This window comes from Maniola jurtina, chromosome 21 (assembly GCF_905333055.1).
Source record: "Maniola jurtina chromosome 21, ilManJurt1.1, whole genome shotgun sequence".
Lineage (NCBI taxonomy): Eukaryota > Metazoa > Arthropoda > Insecta > Lepidoptera > Nymphalidae > Maniola > Maniola jurtina.
Window position 1 is genome coordinate 1124357 of NC_060049.1, and position 7898 is coordinate 1132254.

The following is a 7898-nucleotide window of genomic DNA, read 5'->3' on the forward strand; positions in this document are numbered from 1 at the left end:
TTTCCTCAAGTTATGTTTAACTTCAATTTAACCGCGTTGAACCGTAAACTTGCTAACTTTGGCTACATGATATGGGCTAGTTTGGTACATACTTATTAGTTAATAGTTACTGATTATTTTATAACTTCGTGCTCGTAGGTATGTATGTGTATTTGTTTCCGACAAAACTCCCAAACTTTATGATGACCTCACTGGTGCAGTTTTGCGTGTTCTGGGCTGTCTTATATTATGTGAAAGGTGCTTACTGAATTTAGTTCTCCGCAATGTTAGTAAAGCCATACAAATCTCACTAATGTTATAAAGGCGAGTATGTGTGTGTGTATGTTTTTCTGTTCCGCCTGAACTACTATTATATAAGATATAATATTGTAGGTACCCTTCTTTTCCTTTGGACTGGTGGGAGGCTTTGGCCGTGGCTAGTTACCACCCTACCGGCAAAGCCGTGCCGCCAAGCGATTTAGCGTTCCGGTACGATGCCGTGTAGAAACCAAAGGTGCATACTGCATGGGCTTAATAAAAACTGCCATATCCCTTCCAGGTTAGCCCACTTCCATCTTAGACTGCATCATCACTTACCATCAGGTGAGATCGCAGTCCAGGGCTAACTTGTATCTAAATAAATAGGTAAATAAAATGTTATCAAATGTTGTTAGCCTAGGATAAACCCCATTCTGCAGGTGAGCGTTGCGCCTTAGACGATCTAGGACAGGGGTGGTAAACCTTGCGTGCCGTTAGCGGCACGTCAAATAAATAAAATAAGCATAATGGCACGCTATTTACATTACAAAGTGAAACACGTTTATTGTGTCACATGGAATCATGCTTAATTTCTCCATAAAACCTGTTTTAAAACGTAAAAACTTTTCTGGCATGCTTGAGCACCTTTTCCACGGATAATGTTATTTATCCAATTCAAATAGAGTGCTATATATTATATGCTATAGAAGATGCCCGTGACTTCGTCTGCGTGGATTTAGGTTTTTGAAAATCCACTATATTCGACTATATAACGAAGTCGCGGGCATCAGCTAGTATCGTAATAAAAAAGGAAATGGATAGAAAAATAAAAAAAAAACAATTCCCATTAAATATCGTCGTCTGCAACTTACAAAAAGTTTCCTTGAAGTTTTTAACGTTTATTCAATACACGAACTCCCCAAGAATATTGGCCCCATTTCAATAAAACTTTTAGTCAACTTCGAGTACTTATAAGAAACTGTGTGCAGCGGCCATTCAGAAGTAAGTTTTATTGGAAACGATTTAAAAGTTTTTTTACTAAACATTCGACTACCTACTTATATTTAATTTTGTTTGTTGGTTTTAAATTAGTTTTGAGTTTTGTTAGTTCAAAACTGTTAGAGAATTCGTTCGCGTGGATTTAGATTCCAAAATATCCCGTAGGAACTCTTTTATGGCCGGGATAAATAGTACCTAGCCAGTATTGTCACCCTCCAATAGGGTGATTTGCTAACTTAAGCCCTGAATACCAGAGCTCGTTTGACATTTATTTTTAATCCATTGAAGGTTTACTACGAGTAATTATTTTGATATCACTGAGTATGACAGCAATGTAGAACCAATTAATGTCAAATGAGCTTGATAGCGTTCATTCAGTCTTCGACTGCGAATTAGGGCCTTATATATTAAGTTAAAGAAACATAGAGACGATATTATGGAAGGTGTGAGTAAATCATTTAAGATATTAATATTATAATTTTCATTAAAATCTTCCCAGCAGTTAATTACATGCTAGTCTACGGGAAATCGACTGGGATTTAGTTGCATTTTAACTAGAAGGAACACGTTTATGCTGCGAGAGATTCTCGCTAAACCAGAATACCTTACTGGTTAACCCTAACGGTGCTTCGACATAGCCGGCCCACTACTGAGAACGGATCTCCTCTAAGAATAAGAAGGGTTTGGGCCATAGTCCACTGGCCAAGCTCGGAGTAGCAGACCTCACACACCTTAAAGAACATTACGGGCAACTCTCAGGCATGTAGGGCGTAGGCTTCCTCACGAAGTTTTCCTCCACTGTTAAAAGCAAGTAATATTTAGTTGCTAAAACCGCACATAACCCCAGGGTGCGTGCCCAGGATCGAACCCCCGATCCTTAGTATAAGAAACCAATGTATTAACCACTAGACTATTAGCACTTTATGTTGCTTGCATGATACAAAAATCCAACAAAACGAAACTATGGGTATAGTATAGAAGAAAGATAATAATCTCTACCACTTCTTTATTATATCTACAGAAGTGGTAGAGGAGCGTGAGTTTGTCATAGTGTTGTCAGGAGGGTAACATCGGCAAATTTTTATTCTATTCTACACGATTTTTAGGAATCTAAATCCATGTGGATCGCGGCATCCACTAGTACAGTAAATTTTAGATCTTGAAGTAAATGCGTTGTTCGACTTTACCTAATGCCTATAGTTCGAGAATTTTTTTCTGCGAAAGTAAATAAATAAATAAGAACTTAGCTCATCCAGTAAACCTACCCACAGATCATTGATCGAAGATGGTGGGAATTCATTAAAATTTCTCATCTGAAGTCACCGAGAGTCACAGATGTAGTAGCCCCTAGAGATGCATTTTCATTTAGAAGTTCACTTCATTTCTATGTTTGGACTAAGACCTTCTCTATGTTCTCCATTACTGAGGGTCATGCCTCTTCCAGTAATGGTAAGAATTTGAGGAGGTCCTGGGATAACAATGCGATTGGTTCCTCCTCAAATCTACGACATGACATGCAACTCGAATAAGATGATGTTACTTATGTAATTTCAAATTCAAAATCGTTTAGTAATAATAATAATCTTTTTACTCGACTGCGGCAAAGCCAAAAGGAAGGGTTATTTTAGCAGTCTATGTATGTATGTATGTATGTATGTATGTATGTATGTTTGTATCCAGATTCTGTATGTTCCACCGTAGCGCCTAAACTACTGGGCCGATTTTGATGGATGAGGTATCAATTGATTCGTTGTAAAGGTCCGGGTGGGCTTAATATCTCATATGAAAAAAAAATTACCTAATGGATGTTACATCAAAAAAGTGGAGGTCTCCAAAATTTTTTATTTGGTATTGGTAGGCACACGGAGAGTGATTTAGGCTACTTTTTATCTAGAAAAATTAAAGAATTTCCACATGTTTACGTGGACATGGAAAACATCGTAGAAATCAAGATTCATGATGTAACATGAACTCAATAAAACTTTTGCGAGATGTACTCCATATAGTACACAATATGCCGAATACATTGCTACTGCTCGGTAAAATATGGGCCGTAAAACCACATAATAACCCTCCCCCACCTTCCTCTTACCTTCCCCCCCTCGTTATCAGCGCTCCGCAAGAATTGCGAGTATCGGAGGAGTATCGATACGTGGAAAATATCCAAGGCTGCCATCTTGCAACGAATATAATGCTGCCTACCAATATATATGTAATGCTCCTCAGGTATAATGCGATCAAACTAAAAATAGTTATGAGTTTCCGCCATCTTGTTACGTCTAAGCTGATAATTTCTTGCTGAACTTCTTTTCTTGTCGAGTTTCTTGCTGGTTCTTCTCGGTAGGAAAGGCATTCCGAACCAGTGGTAGATTCATTTGACGATTCAAAAGCACTTGTAAAAGTTTAATGGAATAGTAATATATTTTAAATTGAATTGAATTGAATAATTAATTAGCCTAGTCTAGTGGTTAAGACGTTGGTTTTCTAGTCGGGGTAGATGCTCTTGACGATCCAAAAGTAGGTACTTGTAAATTGAATAAAAATATTTTGAATTTTGAATTTTGGGGGTCCGAGGCACACAGTTCTAACTTTTTAGAGTTATGTGCGTTAAAATTCAAAATTCAAAATATTTTTATTCAATTAGACTTTTACAAGTTCTTTTGAATCGTCCAAGCATCTACCACTGGTTCGGAATGCCTTTTCTACCGAGAAGAGCCAGCAAGAAACTCGGCGGTTGCACTTTTCAAAGATTTAACATACAATATTAAGCCATTAAATATCAAGCTTTAACGGTGAAGGACAGTATCGTGAGGAAACCTGCATGCCTGAGAATTCTCCATAATGTTCTCAAATGTGTGTGAAGTCTGCCAATCCGAGCTTGGCTAACAAGGTGTATCGATGACAGATTACAGAAATGAGTGGTAGAAGACATGTGCTAACCCTACATAGGTAAGTGTGATAAGGACAAGAAGAAAAACTGTCCTGCCCGCTTATATTTGCTACCCTTAGAACAGCAGGTATTTCTATTACCTTATTTGAAATTCAGTGGCGTAAGCTCTCCCTAAGGAAGGCGGTTTTTGTTAGGCGTGCGATATTTTCAATACATTCGTGATGAAATATTATGAGATTTTATCAATTTGCGTTAAAAAGAATATTGGTTTGGTTGGATTATGAATGATGAATGATAATGATATTAGATTGTTGTATATTTTTTGATTGAATAAAGTAAATATAGGTAGGTAAATAAGGAAATTATTGAAAAAGTATTGACGCAAACTTATTCAAATCCTATTACAATGTAAAGGGTTATTTACTCGTATAATATGAGAGCACGCAGTCCAAGGAACTGAGAGACGTCAACATTTTGAGCCTAAAGAGTTGGAATCACACTACCACACTTCACACTATTACACTAATATTATAAAGGCGAAAGTTTGTGTGTGTGTGTGTGAGAATTGTTACTCCTTCACGTAAAAACCACTGGACGGATTTGACTGAAATTTGGAATGGAGATAGATAATATCCTGGATTAGCACAGAGGCTACTTTTTATCCCGGAAAATTAAAAAGTTCCCATGGGATTTCGAAAAACCTAAATCCACGCGGACGAAGTTGCGGGCGTCAGCTTGTGTAGTGATAAAATGTGATATTTTGTATAGTAGTAGTTTATGGGGCTAGAATTCATAATTAAAGAGAATAAAGGTGCCCACGCACTCGAACTGAACTGCAGCTGAACTGCGCGTCGCGTCAGCGCCCCGCACGATAGTTTCTCCAGCCGCGCCGCGCGGCAGTGACGCACGCACGTCGCGGCTGGAGAGAATATCGTGCGGGGTGCTGACGCGACGCGCAGTTCAGCTGCAGTTCAGTTCAAGTGCGTGGGTACCTTAATAGGTTATAATAATATTATGTTTGTGACAGTATGATAAGTTTAGTCTGTATGACTGGGGATAGCATTTCAAGCAGCGATGCATATGATAATTATATTTCTTGTCTAGTCGTGAATGAATGAATCTGTGGGTAGGTATGAAAGCTCCTGACAGTGCAGCTGTGATTAGCGTCCTGGCGATGCGTACAAATTATCAGATGTGATTACCTTGCTCGTCCACACTACACACGGTGTCTGTCTAACCAACCGAACCATTAGTTGGATGTTGCTGCCTGATCTGTCGTGTCTGTCAAGAAAACTTTAACCCCTAATTCACACGAGCGTTAAAAAAGCATTGCGTTTAAACCCGGCGTTGCGCTGACAATACAACAGTGCGCGATAAAAAAGCGTTGACGTGTGAACAGATACTTAGGAATGCATTTGTACCATTTGAACGCTTTTTTAACGGACGTTAAAAAAGCTCTTGTATAAATGAGGCCTTAGGGTAATTCCCGTTGACCTAGAATCATGAAATTTGCCAGGTCTTATAGTACAAGTAAAGGAAAAAAATTGAACCGAAAATTAGTGGTTACGTCACAAAAACATGGGATCACGAAAAAAATATTATTTGCTAAATCACACTAGCTTACAGTGTTCTGTATAAAAGTGTTAGGTACGTATATCTTGCACGACGGTACGGAACCCTACGTGTGTGTGTCCCACAAGCACTTGACCGGTTTTTTCCTATACCTAGGGCTGACTAAAACCGAATATAGGTTCACCAATTGAAACACAGAACTTATTGTGGATTTTAGAACAAGAACAACAGAGGCTCGTGCTATCTCACTCATAATTCACGCGTAAAAAATATGGCGCGTTTGGCAACAGCCAATAACGGACAGGCACGCGCTACGATTGGCTAAGGTATTTTCGCGGCATTTAAAAATAAGATTTCTGCGCAAGTACATTGCTGTACTAGATTTTCACCACCAGTGTGTATCGATGGATACAGACTAGCAGACCGGCAGCAGTTTTCACGGTGCTTAGTCACAAGCCTATGCCCTACAGGCAATTACAACTCTTGGTGCTTTACAGTAAGGTGTTAAATTGAATGGACGTCCATTCGTGCCCAGGTAAGCGGAGTTACTTGACAGGCAATTTAGCGTGATTATGTATTTAGAGTTTAAAGGACATTTTGTCTGAGTCGTATTGGCTCAGTGGTTAAAAGTGGATGTTTAGTAAAAGATCATGGGTTTGAATCCCGGGCCTTTGAGTTTTCAACAGATATAGCTTACCTATGCCTAAGCTATGTATTGTAAGTTCAAGATCAAAGGTCTTGTAAAAGCAATGATGGCCGAATGGTTAAGGCATCGGCCTTCTTTTCGGGGTCTTGGGTTTGATCCTAGGCACGCAAGTCGAACTTTTCGGAGTTATCTCATTCATACCCGTGCTCAGTAGTGAGCCGGTAATGGTTGCTCTTGATTATGAATTAATGAATAATTTATGTTCATAATCCACCCATTCTTCCATATCCATATTAATATTATCAATGCGAAAGTGTGTCTGTCTGTCTCGTAGCTTTTCACGGCCCAACAGTGTAACCGATGTTTGGTACAGAATCAGCTTACATCCAGGGGAAGGGCATAGGCTACTTTTTATCCCGCAAAATTAAAGAGTTCCCACGGGATTCTTAAATAGAAACCTAGTGTAAAATACATATAGGTAACAAAATAGCTTAAATTACGATTTTTCAAGTTAGATCTAGGACTGACTGACTGACTGACCTACCTGATATTACGTACAGGTGAAAACCGATCGATAAAACGTATAAGTGCCTCTATTATTATCAATACAAAGGGATATTCGAGAGAGATTTATTGATATCACAATAATGAACTTTGTAATGAGAGGTATAGGGTGTAAAATGGGTTGCGATAAAAATCGTTTGAGGATGTCACGTAGTTTCTTCAGAAGTATAAAGTCATCGGAGACGTGATAGGGTGACAAAGGTTTTGAAAGAATAGTTCCGTTTATCATCATCATCATCATCCTAGTTAACCGATAGACGACCTCCCTGGCGTAGTGGTGAACAATGTGGTCTTATAAGTGGGAGGTCCCGGGTTCGATAACCGGCAGATGTAGTTTGGTAACTTATATTTCCCTACAGAACTACTCATTTCTGATTTGATCCCGTAGAGAGACTCCAAGCATAAAATAGCTCTCTTAAAGCTCTAATACAAAATCCATACTAGATAGAATATTATAATAATGCGAAAGTATGTCTGTCTGTCTGTCTATCAGCTAGTTTTCCCGATCCATCTGTTTAACCGTTTTTAATGAAATTTTGTACAGAGATAGCTAGCATCCCTAGAAAAGACCTAGGCTTTATTCAGGAAAATTGAAGATTTTCCACGGGATTTTTTAACCTAAATCCACGCGGATGAAGTCATGAGTAATACTATCTAGTTTAAAATAAAAAAAGCTCAGTTTTGGATTTCGTCATGATTTTAGGTGGCCATTACCTATTCCTGTACCTCAAAACAAATTATTATGATTTTCCGGGTGTATACGAGAATCCCGGGAGAAATAACCCATGCCCTCATAAAACAATGTTATGTAGTGACTTTCATAAAGTGTGCTAAGACAGAAATCATCATTTTTGTTGTTGTTACAAGAAGCAGCCTGTTACGAAGTGTGGTAATTCAAAAATCAAAATTTTTGGAGTTCCTTACATCTACAAGTGTATTCCATTTTTGTTTTGCAGTTTTGGAGGTTACTCACCTCATTTGACAAAGGGT